This window comes from Salmo salar, chromosome 17 (genome assembly GCF_965601325.2).
Source record: "Salmo salar chromosome 17, fSalSal1, whole genome shotgun sequence".
Classification (NCBI taxonomy): domain Eukaryota; kingdom Metazoa; phylum Chordata; class Actinopteri; order Salmoniformes; family Salmonidae; genus Salmo; species Salmo salar.
The window spans coordinates 53136001-53159575 of NC_138307.1; the positions used below are offsets into that span (position 1 = coordinate 53136001).

A 23575-nucleotide genomic window follows, 5' to 3' on the forward strand; every position below is an offset into this window, starting at 1 on the left:
TCTAATAGTAAATCGGAGTTTGGTGAGTACCACACTTGGTTGGTGTCAAAATAGCTAGCCTGTGATGGCTGGGCTATCTACTCAGAATATTGCAAAATGTGCTTTCACCGAAAAGCTATTTTAAAATCGGACATAGCGATTGCATATAGGAGTTCTGTATCTATAATTCTTTTTTGTGAACGTTTATCATGAGTAATTTAGTAAATTCACCGGAAGTGTTCGGTGGGAATGCTAGTCACATGCTAATGTAAAAAGCTGGTTTTTGATATAAATATGAACTTGATTGAACAAAACATGCATGTATTGTATAACATAATGTCCTAGGGTTGTCATCTGATGAAGATCATCAAAGGTTAGTGCTACATTTAGCTGTGGTTTGGGTTTATGTGACATTATATGCTAGCTTGAAAAATGGGTGTCTGATTATTTCTGGCTGGGTACTCTGCTGACATAATCTAATGTTTTGCTTTCGTTGTAAAGCCTTTTTGAAATCGGACAGTGTGGTTAGATTAACGAGAGTCTTGTCTTTAAAAATGGTGTAAAATAGTCATATGTTTGAGAAATTGAAGTAATAGCATTTCTAAGGTATTTGAATAACGCGCCACGGGATTCCACTGGCTGTTGAGTAGGTGGGACGCAAGCGTCCCACCTAGCCCATAGAGGTTAAGCATGTCCCAGTTTAGGTCACCTAGCAGCACGAGCTCTGAAGATAGATGGGGGGCAATCAGTTCACATATGGTGTCCAGAGCACAGCTGGGGGCAGAGGGTGGTCTATAGCAAGCGGCAACGGTGAGAGACATGTTTTCAGAGAGGTGGATTTTTAAAAGTAGAAGTTCAAATTGTTTGGGTACAGACCTGGATAGTAGGACAGAACTCTGCAGGCTATCTCTGCAGTAGATTGCAACACCACCTCCTTTGGCCGTTCTATCTTGTCTGAAAATGTTGTAGTTAGGGATGGAGATTTCAGAGTTTTTGGTGGTCTTCCTAAGCCAGGATTCAGACACGGCTAGGACATCCGGGTTGGCAGAGTGTGCTAAAGCAGTGAATAAAACAAACTTAGGGAGGAGGCTTCTAATGTTAACATGCATGAAACCAAGGCTATTACGGTTACGGAAGTCATCAAAAGAGAGCGCCTGGGGAATAGGAGTGGAGCTAGGCATTGCAGGGTCTGGATTCACCTCTACATCGCTAAAGGAACAGAGGAGGAGTAGGATAAGGGTACGGCTAAAAGCTATGAGAATTGGTCGTCTAGGACGTCCAGAACAGAGAGTAAAAGGAGCAGGTTTCTGGGGGCGATAAAATAGCTTCAAGGTATAATGTACAGACAAAGGTATGGTAGGATGTGAATACAGTGGAGGTAAACCTAGGCATTGAGTGATGATGAGAGAGATATTGTCTCTAGAAACACCATTGAAACCAGGTGATGTCATCGCATGTGTGGGTGGTGGAACTGAAAGGTTGGATAAGGTATAATGAGCAGGGCTAGAGGCTCTACAGTGAAATAAGCCAATAAACACTAACCAGAACATCAATGGACAAGGCATATTGACATTAAGGAGAGGCATGCTTAGCCGAGTGATCATAAGGGTCCAGTGAGTAGTGAGGTTGGTTGGGGTCACAGCGATTCAGACAGCTAGCCGGGCCATGGGTATTTCCGTCGGTAGATTAGCGGGGTTCCGTGTGGTAGAGGGGACCAATAAAATTGGCAAAATAGTTATAGAGGCCCAAGAAAAATGTCCGATAGACCTATTCAGACAGCAGCCGGTAAGACAGCTAACGAATAGCGGGCCGCAGTTAGCAGATGGGCATTCAGGTTACGTCGTGACGGAGGGGCCAGTTGGATAACTCCCTCGGGCAGATAACGTCGGTAGTCCAGTCGTGAAGGGGGATGGGGCTCCGCATCAGCAGTAAAACGGGTCCGGATAGGTGATTGTAGCCCAGGAGTGGCTGATGGAACTCTTCAGCTGGCTATCTCCGGAATAATTGGTGTTTGCTCCGGGACCGATGTTAGCTAGCTAGCTGATATCTGAGTAACTGTTGGCTACAAGATCCCGGTGTGATTGTTCAGAGCTTGCGGTAGAAATCCGGGGATATGGAGAGAAAATAGGTCCGGTATGCTCTGGTCTGAGTCGCGTTGTACAAAACTGCCAATAGCTTTTCGAGCTAAAGGATAGCTGATGACCGCCAACCGTGGTTAGCTGAATACTAACGTTAACCACAGAACTTAAGTAAGAGACGCGGTGTCGCTCAACAAACGGACTGAAGGGCCACGGTTAGGAGTCGTGAGCTCTCCTCCACAACACCTGGGCTGGGCTTCACCGGCATCTGTTGTGGATTTCAGATTTGAGGTGAATAATATTTAAATAAACCAACAAAAAAAAAAATTGGTGAGGCGGGTTGCAGGAGAGTGTTTTGAAGTTGAGATTTTAGAAAAAAATATATAAAAACGATATGCGAAGAAAAGATGTAAATATATATATATATATATACACACACACACACACACGGGACACGACAAGATGAGGACAAAGGACGTCTGACTGCTACGCCATCTTGGGATTGTGTAGGTTGAAAGAAACTTTTTATACAATTGAATTTCCTTTATATGACTGATGTAAGAGCATCTTTTCCATTTTTGTTCTCGTGATCGGAGGTGACCCTCGTTCGCACAAACCTTTTTGCCTGTCACCAACACACCTCAATCTGTTATATTTGACTTTCTCGCCTCAGTTCCAATTAACAGTTTACACACTGAGGAGAATATTTGCATATTATCCTCAGACACCTCAGTGCAGTGCTAATAGAAAGAGCAGACATGGGTTCAAATAGAATTTGAAATAATTTAAAATAACTTAGATGGGCTTGATTGAGCTTGCCTGCCGAAGTGGAACCAATGGAATACTCACAAAAGTCCAAACCATTCCCACCTGGCACTCCAGCCAGGCTAAAGCAAACGCTAAAACAAATGGAATTTTAATCCAAGTCTGAGGAGGAGAGTGTGACAGAGGGGATAATTGGGACGGGGTGCAGAGCAGATTGGAGGGGGGTTATCACTCAACGGCACAGCCAGGAAGGAAGGAACAGACTACAAATCTCCAAAACACCTAATGTTCCATCCAGAAAAATAGAATTCGAACTGAGTCATGACTGCATCTGAGATGGACCATATAATTGCCTAAATTCTTTGTTTTTGAGGTAAAGTGAGAAAATGGCTGCCAAGCTTAAGCAATTTCTCCATCTCTCTCTCCGGCTCTCAGTACATGTCTCAGTCACTCTCTCTGTCTCTGTCCGTCACTCACCCTCTGTCTCTGTCCGTCACTCACCCTCTGTCTCTGTCCGTCACTCACTCTCTGCATCTGTCCGTCACTCACTCTCTGCATCTGTCCGTCACTCACTCTCTGCATCTGTCCGTCACTCACTCTCTGCATCTGTCCGTCACTCACTCTCTGCATCTGTCCGTCACTCACTCTCTGCATCTGTCCGTCACTCACTCTCTGTATCAGCCACTCACTCAGTGAGTCACTCTCAGTCTCTGTCTCAGACTCAGTCTCTCAGTCACACACACTCTGTCTCTCAGTCACACACGCACTCTGTCTCTCAGTCACACACACACACTCTGTCCCTGTCACTCAGTCTCAGTCCCTGTCACTCAGTCAGTCAGATTCTCACTCAGTCAGTCAGATTCTCACTCAGTCAGTCAGATTCTCACTCAGTCAGTCAGATTCTCACTCAGTCAGTCAGATTCTCACTCAGTCAGTCAGATTCTCACTCAGTCAGTCAGATTCTCACTCAGTTTCTCAGTCAGTCAGTCATATTCTCAGTCAGTCAGTCAGTCAGTCAGTCAGTCAGTCAGTCAGTCAGTCAGTCAGTCAGTTTCTCAATCAGTCAGTCAGTCAGATTCTCACTCAGTCAGTCAGATTCTCAGTCAGTCAGTCAGATTCTCAGTCAGTCAGTCAGTCAGATTCTCAGTCAGTCAGTCAGTCAGATTCTCAGTCAGTCAGTCAGTCAGTTAGATTCTCAGTCAGTCAGTTAGATTCTCAGTCAGTCAGTCAGTCAGTCAGATTCTCAGTCAGTCAGTCAGTCAGATTCTCTTTCAGTCAGTCAGTCAGTCAGTCAGATTCTCAGTCAGTCAGTCAGTCAGTCAGATTCTCACTCACTCACTCACTCAGTCAGTCAGTCAGATTCTCACTCACTCAGTCAGTCAGATTCTCAGTCAGTCAGTCAGATTCTCAGTCAGTCAGTCAGATTCTCACTCACTCACTCACTCACTCAGTCAGTCAGTCAGATTCTCACTCACTCAGTGAGTCAGTCAGATTCTCAGTCAGTCAGTCAGATTCTCAGTCAGTCAGTCAGATTCTCAGTCAGTCAGTCAGATTCTCACTCAGTCAGTCAGATTCTCACTCAGTCAGTCAGTCAGATTCTCACTCAGTCAGTCAGTCAGATTCTCACTCACTCAGTCAGTCAGTCAGATTCTCACTCACTCAGTCAGCCTCTCAGTCTCAGTCAGATTCTCACTCACTCACTCACTCAGTCAGTCAGTCAGATTCTCTCTCAGTCAGCCTCTCAGTCTCAGTCAGGCTCTCAGGCTCAGTCAGCCTCAGTCAGTCAGTCAGTCAGTTTCTCAGTCAGTCAGTCAGTCAGTCAGTCAGATTTTCACTCACTCAGTCAGTCAGTCAGTCAGTCAGTCAGTCAGATTCTCACTCACTCAGTCAGTCAGTCAGATTCTCACTCACTCACTCAGTCAGTCAGTCAGATTCTCACTCACTCAGTCAGTCAGTCAGATTCTCAGTCAGTCAGTCAGTCAGTCAGTCAGATTCTCAGTCAGTCAGTCAGTCAGATTCTCACTCAGTCAGTCAGTCAGTCAGATTCTCACTCACTCAGTCAGTCAGTCAGTCAGATTCTCAGTCAGTCAGTCAGTCAGTCAGTCAGTCAGATTCTCACTCAGTCAGTCAGTCAGATTCTCACTCACTCACTCAGTCAGTCAGTCAGATTCTCACTCACTCACTCACTCAGTCAGTCAGTCAGATTCTCACTCACTCAGTCAGCCTCTCAGTCTCAGTCAGATTCTCACTCACTCACTCAGTCAGTCAGATTCTCTCTCAGTCAGCCTCTCAGTCTCAGTCAGGCTCTCAGGCTCAGTCAGCCTCAGTCAGTCAGCCAGTCAGATTCTCACTCACTCAGTCAGTCAGTCAGCCAGTCAGATTCTCACTTACTCAGTCAGTCAGTCAGTCAGTCAGTCAGTCAGTCAGATTCTCACTCACTCAGTCAGTCAGTCAGATTCTCACTCACTCACTCAGTCAGTCAGTCAGATTCTCACTCACTCAGTCAGCCTCCCAGTCTCAGTCAGATTCTCACTCACTCACTCAGTCAGTCAGTCAGATTCTCTCTCAGTCAGATTCTCTCTCAGTCAGCCTCTCAGTCTCAGTCAGATTCTCACTCACTCAGTCAGTCAGTCAGATTCTCTCTCAGTCAGCCTCCGTCTGTCACACACTCCCTCTGTCACACACTCCCTCTGTCACACACTCCCTCTGTCACACACTCCCTCTGTCACACACTCCCTCTGTCACACACTCCCTCTGTCACACACTCCCTCTGTCACACACTCCCTCTGTCACACACTCCCTCTGTCACACACTCCCTCTGTCACACACTCCCTCTGTCACACACTCCCTCTGTCACACACTCCCTCTGTCACACACTCCCTCCGTCACACACTCCCTCCGTCACACACTCCCTCCGTCACACACTCCCTCCGTCACACACTCCCTCCGTCACACACTCCCTCCCTCTCTCCCACTCACTCTCAGTCCCAGTCAGTCAGTCTGTCACGCTCGGCCTCTCGGTCACGCTCGGCCTCCCGGTCACGCTCGGCCTCCCGGTCACGCTCGGCCTCCCGGTCACGCTCGGCCTCCCGGTCACGCTCGGCCTCCCGGTCCCCGTCACGCTCGGCCTCTCGGTCCCTGTCAGTCAGTCTCTCACTCTGTCAGTCAGTCAGTCAGTCAGTCTCTCAGTCAGTCAGTCAGTCAGTCTCTCAGTCAGTCAGTCAGTCAGTCTCTCAGTCAGTCAGTCAGTCAGTCTCTCAGTCAGTCAGTCAGTCTCTCAGTCAGTCAGTCAGTCTCTCAGTCAGTCAGTCAGTCAGTCTGTCAGTCTCTCAGTCAGTCAGTCAGTCTCTCAGTCAGTCAGTTAGTCAGTCAGTCTCTCAGTCTGTCTCACAGTCAGTCAGTCACTCAGTCAGTCAGACACTCAGTCTCTCAGTCTCTCAGTCAGTCAGTCACTCTCTCAGTCACTCTCTCAGTCAGTCAGTCAGTCAGTCAGTCAGTCACTCTCTCAGTCACTCTCTCAGTCAGTCAGTCAGTCAGTCAGTCAGTCAGTCAGTCAGTCAGTCAGTCAGTCAGTCTCTCAGTCAGTCAGTCTCTCAGTCAGTCAGTCAGTCAGTCAGTCAGTCAGTCTCTCAGTCAGTCAGTCAGTCAGTCAGTCAGTCACTCTGTCAGTCAGTCAGTCACTCTCTCAGTCAGTCACTCACTCTCTCAGTCAGTCAGTCAGTCAGTCAGTCAGTCAGTCAGTCAGTCAGTCACTCTCTCAGTCAGTCAGTGAAGAAGGTTAAACCAAGGCCGTATACCTTTTAAAGGGTTAATACATTATGTTATGATAAACTGTAAGGTTTCCTCTTCAGGAGACCTCTGTGTGTGTGTGTTAAAACCTGTTTTGAGTGTTGTGACCTTCAGACACTATCAGAAGGTGTCTACATTCAGACTCCTCCTGTCTGGATCCCACCATGGTTATCTGGTTCTCCGAGAACACAAGGCTGCCATAGACCTGATGAAACCAGCCACCTGTCAGAAGATGCTTACACTCGTTCACATTGTTATGACTCTATACTTGTGATGAAAGGTCAAGTTTCGGTCAAACCCACTTCTGAGGTTTTACTTGCTGATGGTTCCTGCTGTCAGGGGGAGGTTAGATTTATTAAAATGTTGTTGCTACGGAGAGTTACGTAAGTGGGATTGGGGAGGCTATATGAGTTACAGGATTTCTTAGACATTTTACAGAACTTGGGGAGTACTATCATTAGAGGTCGACCGATTAATCGGAATGGCCGATTAATTAGGGCCGATTTCAAGTTTTCATAACAATCGGAAATCGTTATTTTTTTTTTTACACCTTTATTTAACTAGGCAAGTCAGTTAAGAACACATTCTTAACTGGGTTAACTGCCTTGTTCAGGGGCAGAACGACAGATTTTTACCTTGTCAGCTCAGGGATTCAATCTTGCAACCTAATTTGCCAGAATTGTATGTAATTATGACATAACATTGAAGGTTGTGCAATGTAACAGGAATATTTAGACTTAGGGATGCCACCAGTTAGATAAAATACGGAACGGTTCCGTATTTCACTGAAAGGAAAAAAGTTTTGTTTTCGAGATGATAGTTTCCGGATTCGACCATATTAATGACCTAAGGCTCGTATTTCTGTGTGTTTATTATTTTATAATTAAGTCTATGATTTGATAGAGCAGTCTGACTGAGCGGTGGTAGGCAGCAGCAGGCTCGTAAGCATTCATTCAAAGAGCACTTTCCTGTGTTTTGCCAGCAGCTCTTCACTGTGCTTCAAGCATTGCGCTGTTTATGACTTCAAGCCTATCAACTCCCACGATTAGGCTGGTGTAACTGATGTGAAATGGCTAGCTAGTTTGCGGGGTGCACGCTAATAGCGTTTCAAACGTCACTCGCTCTGAGACTTGGAGTAGTTGTTCCCCTTGCTCTGCATGGGTAATGCTGCTTCGAGGGTGGCTGTTGTCGATGTGTTCCTGGTTCGAGCCCAGGTAGGAGCGAGGAGAGGGACGGAAGCTATACTGTTACACTGGCAATACTAAAGTGCCTATAAGAACATCCAATAGTCAAAGGTATATGAAATACAAATCGTATAGAGAAAAATAGTCCTATAATTCCTATAATAAATACAACCTAAAACTTCTTACCTGGGAATATTGAAGACTCATGTTAAAAGGAACCACCAGCTTTCATATGTTCTCATGTTCTGAGCAAGGAACTTAAGTTAGCTTTCTTACATGGCACATATTGCACTTTTACTTTCTTCTCCAACACTTTGTTTTTGCATTATTTAAACCAAATTGAACATGTTTCATTATTTGAGGCTAAATTGATTTTATTTATGTATTATATTAAGTTATAATAAGTGTTCATTCAGTATTGTTGTAATTGTCATTATTACAAATAAATAAAAAATAAATAATACAAATAAATAAAAAATAATTACAAAAAAATAAATAAATAAATAATAAAAACAAAAATCGGCCAATTAATCGATATTGTCACAAATAATGTCGTTGTGTTGAAGGGAGGACCAATACGCAGCGGGAATGTGGATACTCATCTTTTTAACTTCTTTGGGCTAGGGGGCAGTATTTTCACATCCGGATAAAAAACGTACCCGATTTAATCTGGTTACTACTCCTGCCCAGTAACTAGAATATGCATATAATTATTGGCTTTGGATAGAAAACACCCTAAAGTTTCTAAAACTGTTTGAATGGTGTCTGTGAGTATAACAGAACTCATTTGGCAGGCAAAAACCTGAGAAGGTTTCATGCAGGAAGTGGCCTGTCTGACAAGGTGTTGTTGTTCTTGCTTCTGTTTATTGAAGAGTCAGGATCTTAGCTGTAACGTGACACTTCCTACGGCTCCAATAGGCTCTCAGAGCCCGGGAAAAACCTGAACGATGACGAGGCAGCCTCAGGCTGAAACACATAATCGCCTTGGCAAGTGGCCCATCAGAGGACAATGGAATTAGGCGCGTGCCCGATTCGACCCAGTGATATATTTTCCTTCGGCTGTTTACCTAATTGCAGATTCCCGGTCGGAATATTATCGCTTTTTTACGAGAAAAATGGCATAAAAATTGATTTTAAACAGCGGTTGACATGCTTCGAAGTACGGTAATGAAATATTTAGAAATCTTTTGTCACGAAATGCGCCGTGCGTGCGACCGTTATTTACCATTGGGATAGTGTCTAGAACGCACAAACAAAACGTCGCTGATGGAACATAACTATGGATTATTTTGGACCAAACCTACATTTGTTATTGAAGTAGAAGTCCTGGGAGTGCATTCTGACGAAGAACAGGAAAAGTAATCAAACTTTTCTAATAGTAAATGTGATTTTGGTGAAGGCTAAACTTGGTGGGTGTCTAAATAGCTAGCCCTGTGATGCTGGGCTATCTACTCAGAATATTGCAAAATGTGCTTCATCTGAAAAGCTATTTTAAAATCGGACATATCGAGTGCATAGAGGAGTAATGTATCTATAATTCTTAAAATAATTGTTATGCTTTTTGTGAACGTTTATCGTGAGTAATTTAGTAAATTGTTAGTAAATTCGCCGGAAGTTTGCGGGGGGTATGCTAGTTCTGAACGTCACATGCTAATGTAAAAAGCTGTTTTTTGATATAAATATGAACTTGATTGAACAAAACATGCATGTATTGTATAACATAATGTCCTAGGTGTGTCATCTGATGAAGATCATCAAAGGTTAGTGCTGCATTTAGCTGTCTTCTGGGTTTTTGTGACATTATATGCTAGCTTGAAAAATGGGTGTCTGATTATTTCTGGCTGGGTACTCTGCTGACATAATCTAATGTTTTGCTTTCGTTGTAAAGCCTTTTTGAAATCGGACAGTGTGGTTAGATTAACGAGAGTCTTGTCTTTAAATAGCTGTAAAATAGTCATATGTTTGAGAAATTGAAGTAAAAGCATTTCAAAGGTTTTGAAAATCGCGCCACAGGATTCAACTGGCTGTTACGTAGGTGGGACGAATTCGTCCCGCCTAGCCCAGAGAGGTTAATAAAACACGAGTAAAGCATCCACAGGAAAAAACAATAAACAATACTCACGACAAGAACAGTGTGGCAGGCTAAACAAAAGCAGTGCTTACAAACAACTACCCACAACCACAAAGAAAAACACACACCTGTTTATAGGACTCCCAATCAGAGGCAACTAGAAACACCTGCCTCCAATTGAGAGTCCAGCACCCAACCTACACATAGAAAACCTACCTAGAACCTACACACAACACAAAACCTCTGCCACGTCCTGACCAAAACGAATACAATTACTCCCTCTGCTGGTCAGGACGTGACAGGTATCGGCTTTTTTGGCCCTCCAATAATCGGTATCGGCGCTGAAAAATCATAATCGTTCGACCGCTAACTATCATATACTGTTATACTGTACTCTATATCAACTTCTGCCTACAATTGTATTACTAAAAGGATAATTTTAAGACTTAAACAAACAGTCTGTTTCCTTTCCATTACTAATGTATGTTTGATAATTATATAGATCTGATCATTTGTTGAAGAAATTGACCAACATCACCCTCTCTGTCACTCTCTCTGTCTCTCTCACACTGTCTGTCACGCTCGCTCACTCTCTCTGTCACGCTCGCTCGCTCTCTCAGTCACTCTCCATTCTCCACTATCACTACAGTGGTGGTTGGTCTTACAAAAACAATATATTGTCAACATAAAAAAAATATATGAACGACATCGTGATTTAGCACCACCAAATGGTATATTGTGCAGACTCTGGTTAGCTACCTAGCAGCTAACTAAGATTTAGCTGTCTGCAGTTCTGTTCATTCCTACTCAGTGCAGGATAGAGAAGGCAGTTGGAGGCAGGTGGAGGCTGAGAGACACCATTCTCTGTCTGTTTGGAAGGCTAGAGTAAACAACTCTGGCGTCTCTATACACATGCACGTACATGCCCGCACACACACAGCAAGCTAGACAGGGCAAACGGTATTGACTTTGCTGGAGGACAGCTTGCAGGGGGAGAAGAGAGAGGAGGGTGCATTGGGTAACACTGTCTGTTCCGGTTGAGGATGCTCCGGACAGCTCTAAAAGGCCTCTGAGCCTGAACCCCGAGATGTACACATACACACAAAGACAGACCTCTCTACTCCTACGCTCCTCCCTCGCTTCTCCTCCCTCCATCCTCTCTCTACCGTGGGCGTTTATGGAACATGTGTCTGAGAGCCCTTATCAGAGCTCGGCAATAAAGATGATTGGAGAAGTAGCAACGCTGCCTTCCATTTCCAAATCCTCTCCAAGAGTTCTGCAGTTGAACCAAACACACTCCCGTTTCCCTTCAGATTGAGTTTGAGCCACAGACAGGTAAGGTGAATGGTGAAGCAGCAACGCAGCCTTCCATTTCAAAAGTCTCCGGTCTCGCTGAACTACAAGCAGCTAAACCCAAACCAAACTCACATTTCCCTGTGATTTCTTAACGTTTCTTTAGAAGAAGGGAGACAGAGGCATAGTTCATCCATCTTCCGCAGGGTGCTTTGTGTGAAGCGGAGGTCTGGCACTCTGGATCAGACGTCACAAGACTCTTCAACACCTCCAGGAGTACAATGCACTCTATATTCCATAAAAGCCACTCTTCTCACAGCGTCTCAGTCAATTTACAATGGCATAAAAGCTCAAACTGTGAATATATGCCATTGTGAATACATGCGCAACTACTGAATGAATATTTGATGTAAACACGACATAACCAATTTAGTACATCATTTAACATGTAATATACTGTGGCGTGATCTGACAGTAATGTGGGCCCTGAAGCATTACTGGAGGACAACGTTGTGTGTTTTATAAGTTTCATATGAATGTGATTTGTTGAAAACTTCCCTGTATTTCAACTCACACTGTGACATTCATCTTTTGCCATAAAGAATGGACACACGATGGCAGGGGTGAGCCCAACCCGGCATTATAGGTTCATGTGTGTGCATGTAAGTCCACTTGTGGGTATGTCATTCCACTGGCATGTATGTTCCAGTCATTCCACTGGTCAGGGAGTGGGAGAGAAGAGACTTACTGTTCGTTGACGACAAAGATGCAGTTGTCTTGTGAAGGAAGACCAGAGACTGGATGCTTACAGGTCACCTTCCGCTCATTGTGACTAGAGAGAGAGAGAGGAGAGAGAGAGGTGGGGGAGAGGGATGGGGGGGCAGGGAGAGAAAGGGATAAGGGCGGTAAGAGAGAATAGAGAGGGCACATTAGACCACCAAAATCATACATGGAGTAGACTTAATAACAGCATTGTTAACCATATTACCCATTGTCAACCAGCCAATAGTAACCATATTACCCATTGTCAACCAGCCAATAGTAACCATATTACCCATTGTCAACCAGCCAATAGAAACCATATTACCCATTTGTCAACCAGCCAATAGAAACCATATTACCTATTTGTCAACCAGCCAATAGTAACCATCATACCCATTGTTAACCAGCCAATAGTAACAATATTACCCATTTGTCAACCAGCCAATAGTAACCATATTACCCATTTGTCAACCAGCCAATAGAGGAGCAGTAGGACGATGAGGATTAGTGTCTCTCTCCACACTACACAATGTCCTGTTGAAGAACAACGAACAGCAGACACAATGCCTACACACCTTGAGTGGGGGGTGGTGCTGAACTTCAGCATGGCAGCCCATCTGTTTTCTGACCTAGGTCAAACACTGTTCTATACAGCACCATCTAACATAGTTCTTCCACTGACACTATCCTCTCTTCTCTTCTCTCACGTGACGAACAGCTACCCAGCCCAGCCGTGGATCTTCAACACTGCTGCAGAATACAAATGATCTACCCCTCCCTAGAAGCCCCTAACTGCTCCAGTCATATGCCCTAGATCACAAGAGCACAGCTAACAGGCTGTTTCACAGCAAGTTGTGACCTATCTATAAATACAATTACAGCACCACAGCCAGTCAGACAGAGAGAACACAGACAGAACACAGACAGAACGAGAGACCTCTGTAGCCGGCCCTCTGTAAGACACAAGCAGAGTGGAGTGGAGGGGAGGCAGGGGAACGCTTAGTGCTGATAAAGACTAGAGAGAACAGAGCTCTCCTTTCTGCTCCAAAGATGCAGCCATGCACACACACACACTGAGGGTAGGAGGACAGACTGTACAGACAGAGAATACGCTTGTCTCATGGATTTAACAGTTCTCTAGGCTCATCTGGACATGGATGGGTATCTGAAAGAGAGAGTGTACTGTATATTTATCAGTTGCTTCTCTCTGGGAGGCCTCAGTGTGGGCTGGGACACACACTGTATGATGCCATGGACCCACACACACACACACCGTATATGATATCCCTGCAGGCGTACCGAGTGTCTCAGCTGGGCTGTAGTTAGCTAGGCTTGTGGCTGAAACACCTGGTTTCATCTGTAACTTGCTAAAATACCACTGCCACACACACACACACACACACACACTGGCATTCTCCACTGCTGTAGGGCCTGCTGTAGCTCTTGTGCAATACAACACACTTCAGTTAATTCAACACTGGAGCAAGAGGATAGTCTGGCCTGCAGGAGTCACAGATGGAGATGGAACACTCCTCTCTCTCTACGGATCGGTCTCCTACTAAGGCCATGCCAGGGGGTCTGCCGGGCTAATCTGCCCAGTGAAGCAGCAGTGTTCGTGGGCTTGGTCTCTGGACTGTGGCCCTGCTGGAAATGCTCCAGTCCTGCCATCCAGGACACAGTCACAGCTGAGCCACAGAGACATGTCGTCTGTACTGTCTATTATTAACTGCGCTCCATGTCTCCCATCTGTCACAGAGAATCACAAAGCACAATCACTCAGAACCACGACATGATAGGATCTGCTTTTATTCATCACTTCCTGGAGATTACCCAAGTGCATGTGTGTGTAAGTGAGTGTGTGTAGTGTGTGTGTGTGTGTGTCAAGGCTGCGGAGACACCACCAGGGGGTCTCAGAAGTGTTTCCACTTGGCCTTTTTTCCCCCCACTTCGAGTAACAAGAAATCAAGATGGCAATGTGGAGGGGGAAGCTGTACTTTCTCTTTGGTTCGACATGAAAGCGGTGCGAAGACAATGATCATCAGTCAGAAAATCAAACAACTGCATCCTCCATGGGTCTCCAGTATCAGAGAGCAACATCCATTTCCACTGGTTAAAAGGAAAAGTAATAATGTATTTCTAGCCTCTGAGGACAACTTATATACACTCACTGTCAGACTCAGTCATGCTAAAAGTAATAACGTATCATGAAATTACAACCTGGGGCTTGTCAATTAAAGCAGCAACAGACTTCAGCCTCTGAGCCAAAACACATATATAAATGACCAACAAAAATATTACCTCAGATTTTATGCACCATTTTCCCTCCCAGATACACTGGTGTTATTATGTGTGATGTGGGGCAAGCCATGCCATAACTAGCCGTAACTTGAATTACTGCTGGATCACACCACACACACATTGCTTAGAGTCGACAGAGGAGGCTGAGGCAGAGAGAGATAACGATCACCTTGAATTACAGCCATTAAATAAGTCCGCAGAGTACCTTAGTGTCCTCTTCAGCGAGGCATCACATAACTATCAACAGTGGCTGTATGTTTTACTGATTTTCTGACCATTGCAAGGTGAAACAACAGAAGGGTTTGAAGTACTGAATTATATTGAATTCTTTTGAATAGCTTTTCTGTTACCCCCCTCCCGCAGAAAGAGGATGATCTATTCTCTTTAACATGCAAGCAACGTTGAGTACAAGGACAGGAGCTGAATTGTAAACAGACAGGGAAATAAACCAGAGAGAGCAGTGTTTTATGTCACCGCTTTTTTCTGAAATGTCATTGTTTCTGCTCCGGTGACTGGTCTGTTGCAGCGCTAGGTAGGTAGGTAGGTAGGTAGGTGGCCTAGCGGTTAAGAGCGTCGGGTCAGTAACCGAAGAGGTTGCTGGTTCGAATCCCCGTGCCGACAAGGTGAAAAATCTGTCTATGTGCCCTTGAGCAAGGTACTTAACCCCAACAGCTCCACGGTCGCCTTCAATAATGACTGATCCCTGGCCGTGACCCACTCCACTCTCCGTGACCCACTCCACTCTCAGTGGGGAGTTGGGATATGAAACAACAAAAAAATAACCATTTCACATCTCGCACTCGAACAGCAGTGAAACAGTACAAATATAAGTACCCCCCCATTTGACCTTCGAGGTCGGTAGGCAATAAGGAACATACCGTGAGGATTACACCACCTGTCAACTGTCTGTCCAACAGGAATGTGAAAAACTCCAGGGCATTTAATCTCAAAGAAAAACTCCTAGCCCTACCGATAACGGATGCCTTCAAACTCTGAAACAGCCTGTGTTCAGTAGGGCACACTGTAGAAACACGTTTTGGAAGGGAAAATCTGTGTTCTTATTGTACAAGTATTCCCAGAATGTTTCCTTCACAGTGGAATGTTGTTTGCCATCACGCTGAAGTCAACCCAGGTCTCAGTATGGCCTCTGATTAGTCTTCTCGGTGTTATGCTAATTGTGCTTGGTAGGAAGGACTGAGGGACCGAGAGAAATAATGTGTTTATTGGAAAACGCTGATAAAAATCAACAGGCACTTCTTCCACCTCTTCATCCCTCCCTGCCGCCTGCTAACACGCAGCACAGCACAACATTACAAATCACCCTAATTGGCTGTAAACAATTTTTCAAACGCCGGCCGCTGGCGATGATGGAGGGAGATTGGGAGAGAAAACAGAGAGAGAGAGAGCGAGCGAGAGAGAGATTCAGACCAGAGATAGAGACCGAGAGAGGGAGAGATATAGACTAAACTGAGAAAGAGCACAGGAGAAGTAATCACCCAAAAACAGAAAAGGGGGATGAGGGGGTGAGTGGAAGAGAGGAAGGGAGGATGAGGAGGAGAGGAAGCGGGGATGAGGAGGAGAGTGGAGGATGTGGAGAGGGCCAGCGGGAGTCTGCTACTCTCTGATAAGTGCCCCAGTGCGTTGTGGGTAATAACAAGCCCTTGTGTGAGGATTGTGGTGGTTGTTTCTTTATTATTAAATGAGGAGAGACAAACTTATCACACAAGTCAGAGTAATACTTAAACTAAATCTTTATTCGCTTATTAATAAGGAGAGCAGGTTACACACACACACGTGAATGTTGTGAGTGCTCTGGTCAACGAAGGACTGGTCGACGAAGCACCCTCAGATGATTCGTCAAGAGCCCCGACACATCTTTTATAGCAAAAATACACCCCCTTAGTCTACATGACAAACAACAGATGTGTGGAATGGGTCACAAGGTTAGGATTTGTATGAACGCAATTAATAATTCACAGCAGACAGTATCTGCTGTAAAGACTGTTCTCATTGTGTGGAAACCAGGGTCTGGCCCCCAAACAAGGTTCCCCTCATCATTATCTATACCCGGGCCATCTCCACCCTGGTACCTCCCAGCACACAAACACCAACTCATGCAATGGAATGCTGTCTTTCGGCGTTATCACCAAAAGGCATTGTAAATAAACTGGGCACCCAGAGTCCAAACGCAGAAGACCATGCACGAGTGTTCTAAGACCCCTATTCCATAAAACAACCATTTGATGCAATACCAGTATTATAACATAAGCTTGTAATTTCGCTCTCACAGGAGCATACACACCACTGTCATAGGGCCTACATAACCCTGACATAAGAGGTCAGGAGCAGGAGGAGCCCCATCAATCTTATGATGACAGCTAATCCATAAGACGTCAGAAACATTCAACCACATGTAAAATGTCAGACCATGTTTGTTCCCCTGCATGTATGATTCGCTCTGCTCTAAATGCCAAGTGAAATGTTACCTTGGTCAAATGGCAATAGCGCAGGCCAGGGCCGGGCCCTTCTAAATGTCTTCCTCCACAGCGGATGAATGACAAGTCTTCTGATGTGCAAAGTGTGTTTACGTCTCAGTGTTCGGTTCTGTACAGGCCCGGCATTGAGAGAACAATGTGTCCATATTCAGACCCTTGTCTCAGTATTCTGCTATTATAAAGGCTGAGGGTCAGTCAACAATTGCTAATCCGCTCCCTGTAGAGCCCCCTGCCATTCACACTGCACCCTCTGGCACCGCTGCGTAACCTTTCAGAAAGGCCACTGAGACAGACCTTCCTCATTTCCCGTGCACTCTCTCTATCCCTCTCTCCCCACGCCTCGCTCTCGCTCTATTCAACATCCTCTCTCCCTCTCTGCATCCTGCTCGCTCTCTCAGCATTCAGAGTAGCACTCTGACTCACCCATGACATGTACTGTACACCTTTCCTAGGGAGGAGAAAAGCTCTTTAAAAACCGTCAGATACTGCCTCCACTGCACACAACCCAGGCTGCAGCAAACACACGCACACGCACATGCACACACCAAAACAACCACTGTAGGGTTTGGCTTTGGTTGGCAGTATTCTAAACAATAACAAAAAGCACTTCTAATTGCCATCAAGCGGATGCCATCTTAATTTTCCTTCCTTTCATCATCGTCAGCAGATCTATGAATAAACAGTCCTCCTACAGAACGCCATCCTCTCTTCTGTTCCTCGTGTTAATGTGATGCCTTCCATGGCAGTATGTACTCTACATGACCAAAAGCATGTGGCCACCTGCTCGTTAAACATCTCAATCCAAAATCATGGCCATAAATATGGAGTTGGTCCCCCCCTTTGCTGCTATAAACAGCCTCCACTCTTCTGGGAAGGCTTTCCACTAGATGTTGGAACATTTCTGTGGGGACTCACTTCCATTCAGCCACAAGAGCATTAGTGAGGTCAGGCACTGATGTTGGGCGATTAGGCCTGGCTCACAGTTGGAGTTCGAATTCATCTGAATGGTGTTCAATGGGGTTCAGGTCAGGGCTCTGTGCAGGCCAGTCAAGTTCTTCCCAACCGATATTGACAAACCATTTCTGTATGGTCCTCGCTTTTTGCACGGGGGTATTGTCATGCTGAAACAGGAAAGGGCATTCCCCAAACTGTTGCCACAAAGATGGAAGCACAGAATCGTCTAGAATGTCATTGTATGCAGTAGCGTTAAGATTTCCCTTCACTGGAACTTAGGGGACTAGCCGAACCATGAAAAACAGCCCCAGACCATTATTCCTCCTCCACCAAACTTTACAGTTGGCACTATGCATTCGGGCAGGTAGTGTTCTCCTGGCATCCACCAAACCCAGATTCATCCGTCAGACTGCCATCACTCCAGAGAACGCGTTTCCACTGCTACAGAGTCCAATGGTGGTGAGTTTTACACCACTCCAGCCGACGGTTGGCATTGCGCATGGTGATCTTAGGCTTGTGTGCAACTGCTCGGCCATGGAAACCCATTTCATGAAGCTCCCAACAAACAGTTCTTGTGCTGACGTTGCTTCCAGAGGCAGTTTGGAACTCGGTAGTGAGTGTTGCAACCGAGGACAGACGATTTTTACGCGCTACAGCACTCGGTGGTCCAAAAGGGGGCATCCTATGACGGTGCAACGTTGAAAGTCACAGAGCTCTTCAGTAAGGCCATTCGGCTGCCAATGTTTGTCTTTGGAGATTGCACGGCTGCTCAATTTTATATACCTGAAAAAGCCAAATCCACTAATTTGAAGGGGTGTCCACATACTTCTGTATATATAGTGTATCTGTTGAGGCAGCCCACTGTGCTATGATGAGGTTTGGTGACAGTCTCTCCAACACAGAGACGCCTTCTGTTAGAAGAGCCACTAACTAAAAACTCCAACAAGCACTTCAATTAAATCACAACTACACATTGACATAAGAACGAAATCCTAGTGCCGCTACACGAGAATGCCACACTCTACCACTATTAACTGAAAAGCCTATCGAGGGACAAAACACCTTGTATCATTTGAAATGAACATTAAGTGCACTAAAACAGTTAGGCTATTACTTACAGTACCAGGGAGCACCTACTGTAAAACAACAGGATCCAGGGTGAGCTAAGCTAAGGCAGATAGCTAATACAAAGCTGATTCCCACTAGCTGCCCTCCACATCACCGACAACTTGCTAAAGCTCATTTTTTGAGAAGGGGGACGAGAACAAATCTCCTTTGTTGCTCAATCAAAAAGTAATTCCTACACATACAATTCATAATCAGGTTAAGAGTGAGAGCTTGGGCTGATAATACAGTACGCAGTGTGACAAGTCCAGGGCCAATGTTTACATACCAGCTGATTTGATATAGATTTGCGTCCCAAATGGCACTTATTCCCTATATAGCGCACTAGTTTTGACCACAGCTCTATGGACCCTTGTCAAAAGTAGTGCACTACGTAGGGAATAGGGTGCCATTTGAGATGTACATCGTCTCCTGTAGGGGTATGACGTTTAAACAAATGTGTGATCATTAAACTTTAGAATGTTACTACAAAATTGAAATCACAGTGCCGTTATCACAAAACTACCACTAACAGGTCCTGATAATCATCATACTGGCAAAACATTTTTTTTTTAACAAATACCTAAACACAACAATGCTGTAAGTAGCTGAACACCTTTCAAATGATTTGCCACAGATATAAAGCGCTCCGCACGTCATCATCGTTAACAGTTGGAATAGCAGAGTGAGAAAGGCAAGCGACAGCTGCGAAGTCCTGTATGGCAGTACTTTGAGAGGTTAAATGAGAAGGTGATGAAATGTAAACTTTTGCGAGGTGGAATTGAGCTACAGTGGCAGTACAGGAGCTGAAAGGGAGGCACCGTGAGACCCAAGCCGTCGCTAGCAGCAGTGCTTTGAGGGACGATGTGAGAAAAACACAGCACAGATTGCAGTTGATATGCAGCCATTGTAAATGGTAGAGGATGTCGGCTTCAATGCCCTAACGACATATCTAGAACCAGACTACTAGATGCCATGTCGAAAAAACGTGATGGCCTTGGAGTAAATTGTACAATGATTGCTCTTCAAGTACAAAACACACACTTTCAAACAACATACGTGGCCTTAACACAACATGTGGTTGGACATCTATGAACACCCCGTTATACATCACTGAAACGAGCCCTCACATTGATGGGAAGTATACTGACAACAGAACATTGAGAGTCACAACAGAGAACCTAGAACGGCATTAATACCGTCGTTGCTGAGTGGGTGGAGGACAGCAGTAAGGTGAACGCTGTCTGGTAGGTAGCCAGGAATCCAGTGGATTGAACTGCATTGCCCCCTAGCGGTCACACCTATTGTAAATTCACCTCATTATGGGTTTTTTCCCCTTCATTTTTTCCCGTTTAAACTACAAAACAAATGTCAGTTTAAACATTAAGAACATTTTTACATGCGTTACGTCCCTAGTTACCTGTGACAGTATGACAGACTCTTAACGTAAATTCTGGCCAGCACACCGGTATTCAACACTTGGTCCTGGATTCCCAGATTAGAAATGACATTTCAACAAGGTGGCATTTAAAATGACATGGCAATCTCCTTTAGCCTTTTCTAATCTGCAAATAACAGTCTGCTATAACCCATCCATACGAATGGATGATAATTATGAATACACACACAACACAGACTTGTAGCAACTAGCTTCTATAGCTCGGCACTGCAACAGCATATGGACTCCGATTCACCTCAGAGAGCAGAAAATAACCCACAGTTACATATTAAATAATGCAGTCAGGAAAACAGCACGGATAAAACCCAAACAAGTCAAACTGCTGAGGTATTTCATCCTCTGCTGAGTGTGTTGCCAATAGTAACCGCCACGGCAGATGGCTGATGTTATGTAGTTCTATGGCGGGGGGGAAATGGAATGCCAGGCTGTGAATGGTTCAGAGCAACTTTATTTGATTTTCATGTCTAGATAGAAGGACAGTTCAAAAGAAGACGTGGGAAAATAACAGATACATAAAATTAATAACAGATGGAAGAAATTAGGTCAGGATTGGGCCACAGAGGTGAGCGGCTTCAGTCAGGGTCACCATGGAGACGGAACTAGAGTGCCACATGTTGCCCTCTGTCTGTCAGTCCGTCAGTACATCCATCCAAGGTCCTGTCAACCACTTTCTGTGTCTCTAATGGCACCTTGGTCCCTAATATAGTGCACTACTTTTGATCAGAACAGAGCCCTTATATGCTTGTGGCTCATGGGGCAAAAGTCGTGCACTTACAGGGAATAGGGTGTCTGCCAACGGGCTCCTCTTGTCCTTGTGATGGAGATGCTTGGAGTCTTACAGTGCTCTAATTTCTCTGACTTCTCTTAATTGGTCCAGTTGATAAATAGGGCATTAAATCAGGTGAACACATCCATTACTGACTGACGGACGGACTGACAGACGGACTGACAATCTTCATATTACATTCGCTTTGGTCTTCCAACAATATGCGGGAGGAAACAGCACAATAGCCACAAACTGCGACGTGAATTAACTATATTTAGCCTATATTCCCGGTATAGCCCCAGCTTAATCTGCATTGGATGGCTCTTAAATGCACTGCTACTCACAGAATGTTTGAGATAAAGTTATGGTACTGTGTGCATTTCATAAAATGCTCACAGTCCATCAAATGCTCACAGTCCATCAACCAATAATACTGCTGTCACACCCTGATCAGTTTCACCTGTCCTCGTTATTGTCTCCACCCCCTCCAGGTGTAGCTTGTTTTCCCCAGTGTATTTATCCCTGTGTTTCCTGTCTCTCTGTGTCAGTTCGCCTTGTATGTTTCCAAGTCAACCAGCGGTTTTACCGTTCTCCTGCTTTTTGCATTCTCATTTTTCTAGTCCTCCCAGTTTTGACCCTTGCCTGTTTCTGGATTCTGTACCTGCCTGCCTGACTATTCTGCCTGCCTTGACCACGAGCCTGTCTGCCACTCTGTACCTCCTGGACTCTGATCAGGTCTTGACCTTTTTGCCTGTCCACGACCAGTCTCTTGCCTACCCCTTTGGATTAATAAACATTAAGACTCCAACCATCTGCATCCTGTGTCTGCATTTGGGTCTCGCCATGATATCGCATGCCTCTGATTCTTTTCCTGTGTTTGGTTCAGACTGCGTTCTCACCTGCAGCCAACCACACCATGGTAAGAATGGAATGGGACCGAGAACACCCTTTTTGAGTGAACCACGGTGCGTTGTTTAGCGCACTCCTGAGTGCAGATGGTGTCCACAACAGTCTGACCTAAGGGTGAAAGTTCCCTAAAAGTCTACCTTCCTTTAAATAAATTCTATAAGCCCACACACAGAAAATGTCTGGATACTTAAAGTAATTACGTGTATCCCCAAATGGACAAGGGCATGGTGAGATTGATAGCTGCTTAATTCCAAATGGTAGAAACAGAAACTTCCTAATTAATAGAGCAGAGGAACCCTGACAGAGGAGTGTAGGGAGACAAATCAACATGGACTCAGAGAGCTGACCAATGAGATGCATGGAGCTGGCTGAGCGAAATACATGGTCCCTTTGGCATCACTGAACCCCAGCTTGTTAATACAACTTTAATCTGATTCCCAATGGGACGCAGGGAACAGCCTGACACCCCTAACGACCCGCTGTACACCACAGGAAAGAGAGCGATAACATGGCTCCAGAATGAGACGGAATAGCAACAATTTGATGGAGAGAAATGGAGACAAGCTCCCATTCTATTATCCCCAAGGGGTCTGGGCAGGTTAAATGAACTATAGACAGATAGAGGAGAGCAAAAGAGAGGCTGAGTAACAGCGGCTATGGGATGCTGTAAGCAAATAGAGCTGAATGCATGATACTAAATATAACAATCAAATACAATAACATTTACAGTTTCATAATTTAACCCTGTCTTTTAAGATTGCTTTAGCCTACTATCCTATTGGCATTGTTACACAAAGCAGCAACGACAGAGCACAGTATATCACAACAAATGGTAGAGTTCCCTATATGGAAGAATCTGAGCATCAGTCCTATTTTGAGCAGGCATCCAGTGTGTACTTCATAAAATATGCATAATGTATGACAGCGCGTGGGCTACCGTGAAATATAGCCTGTCATACCAACAAGGCATCACATTACCGCACTCATAAATAACAATGCCATTATTTAATTATTTCAATAGCCTATAGAATAAACAAATCATATCCAAGCATGACTACAGAACATTACTAAATCATCTCCGGATAGTGTTTACTTACGAGAGGACGCCTGCGGTGGAGAAGCCAGTAAAACTGGTGAAATAAACGCAGTCTTTCCAGATGCGGACTGGGTGAGAGCAGCGCACTTCAGTGACCGCTCACTGACTGGCGCGCTCTTCCTCGCCCGCTCTGTTAAATGCGCGCCGCCGACCGAGCTGGAACAAATCTGCCGCGCTGTGCGTTTGTGACTTTCAAACCTAATTGAAGCGCGATGTAATGCACGGATAAATTGAATCGTTCAGAGCAGATGTGTCATCACGTGTGCGTTGAAAAACACGGAAGAGGCTACAGATATTACGAGCGGGGTGCCTGGCTGTATATGTGTGACCGCTGGTGGCGTGCAAAATGCAGTAGACACACGCAAGTTAACAGGCTCATCTCAATGTAAACTATAGACCTAATCTTTTAGAGCTATCGGAACATTACATGGTAACAAAATGACATCTAATGCATGGCGTCTCCTGAGTGTAAATAATAAGGTAAGCCTACATGCTTCTGCTCCAAAGCTAGGCCTATATCATTAACTTAATGCGTGATGTTCCTCTGGAGTCCCATCTAACATGTATTCATTC

General features: G+C 45.0%; 1 protein-coding gene across 7 annotated transcripts in view; it reads right to left on the minus strand.

Moving 5' to 3' along the window:
* The window catches only part of LOC106576123 (pleckstrin homology domain-containing family A member 5), an 88646-nt gene extending 65490 nt beyond the window's left edge, over positions 1–23156 (minus strand). For all 7 annotated transcript variants that reach the window (XM_082963854.1, XM_082963859.1, XM_082963857.1 and 4 more), the window contains exons 1-2: positions 23004–23156; positions 11908–11991 (exon numbers count right to left, since the gene is read on the minus strand). The gene's annotated coding sequence lies outside the window, so the exon portion shown is untranslated. The remainder of the gene's footprint in view (positions 1–11907; positions 11992–23003) is intronic.
* Positions 23157–23575: the final 419 nt, after the last annotated feature.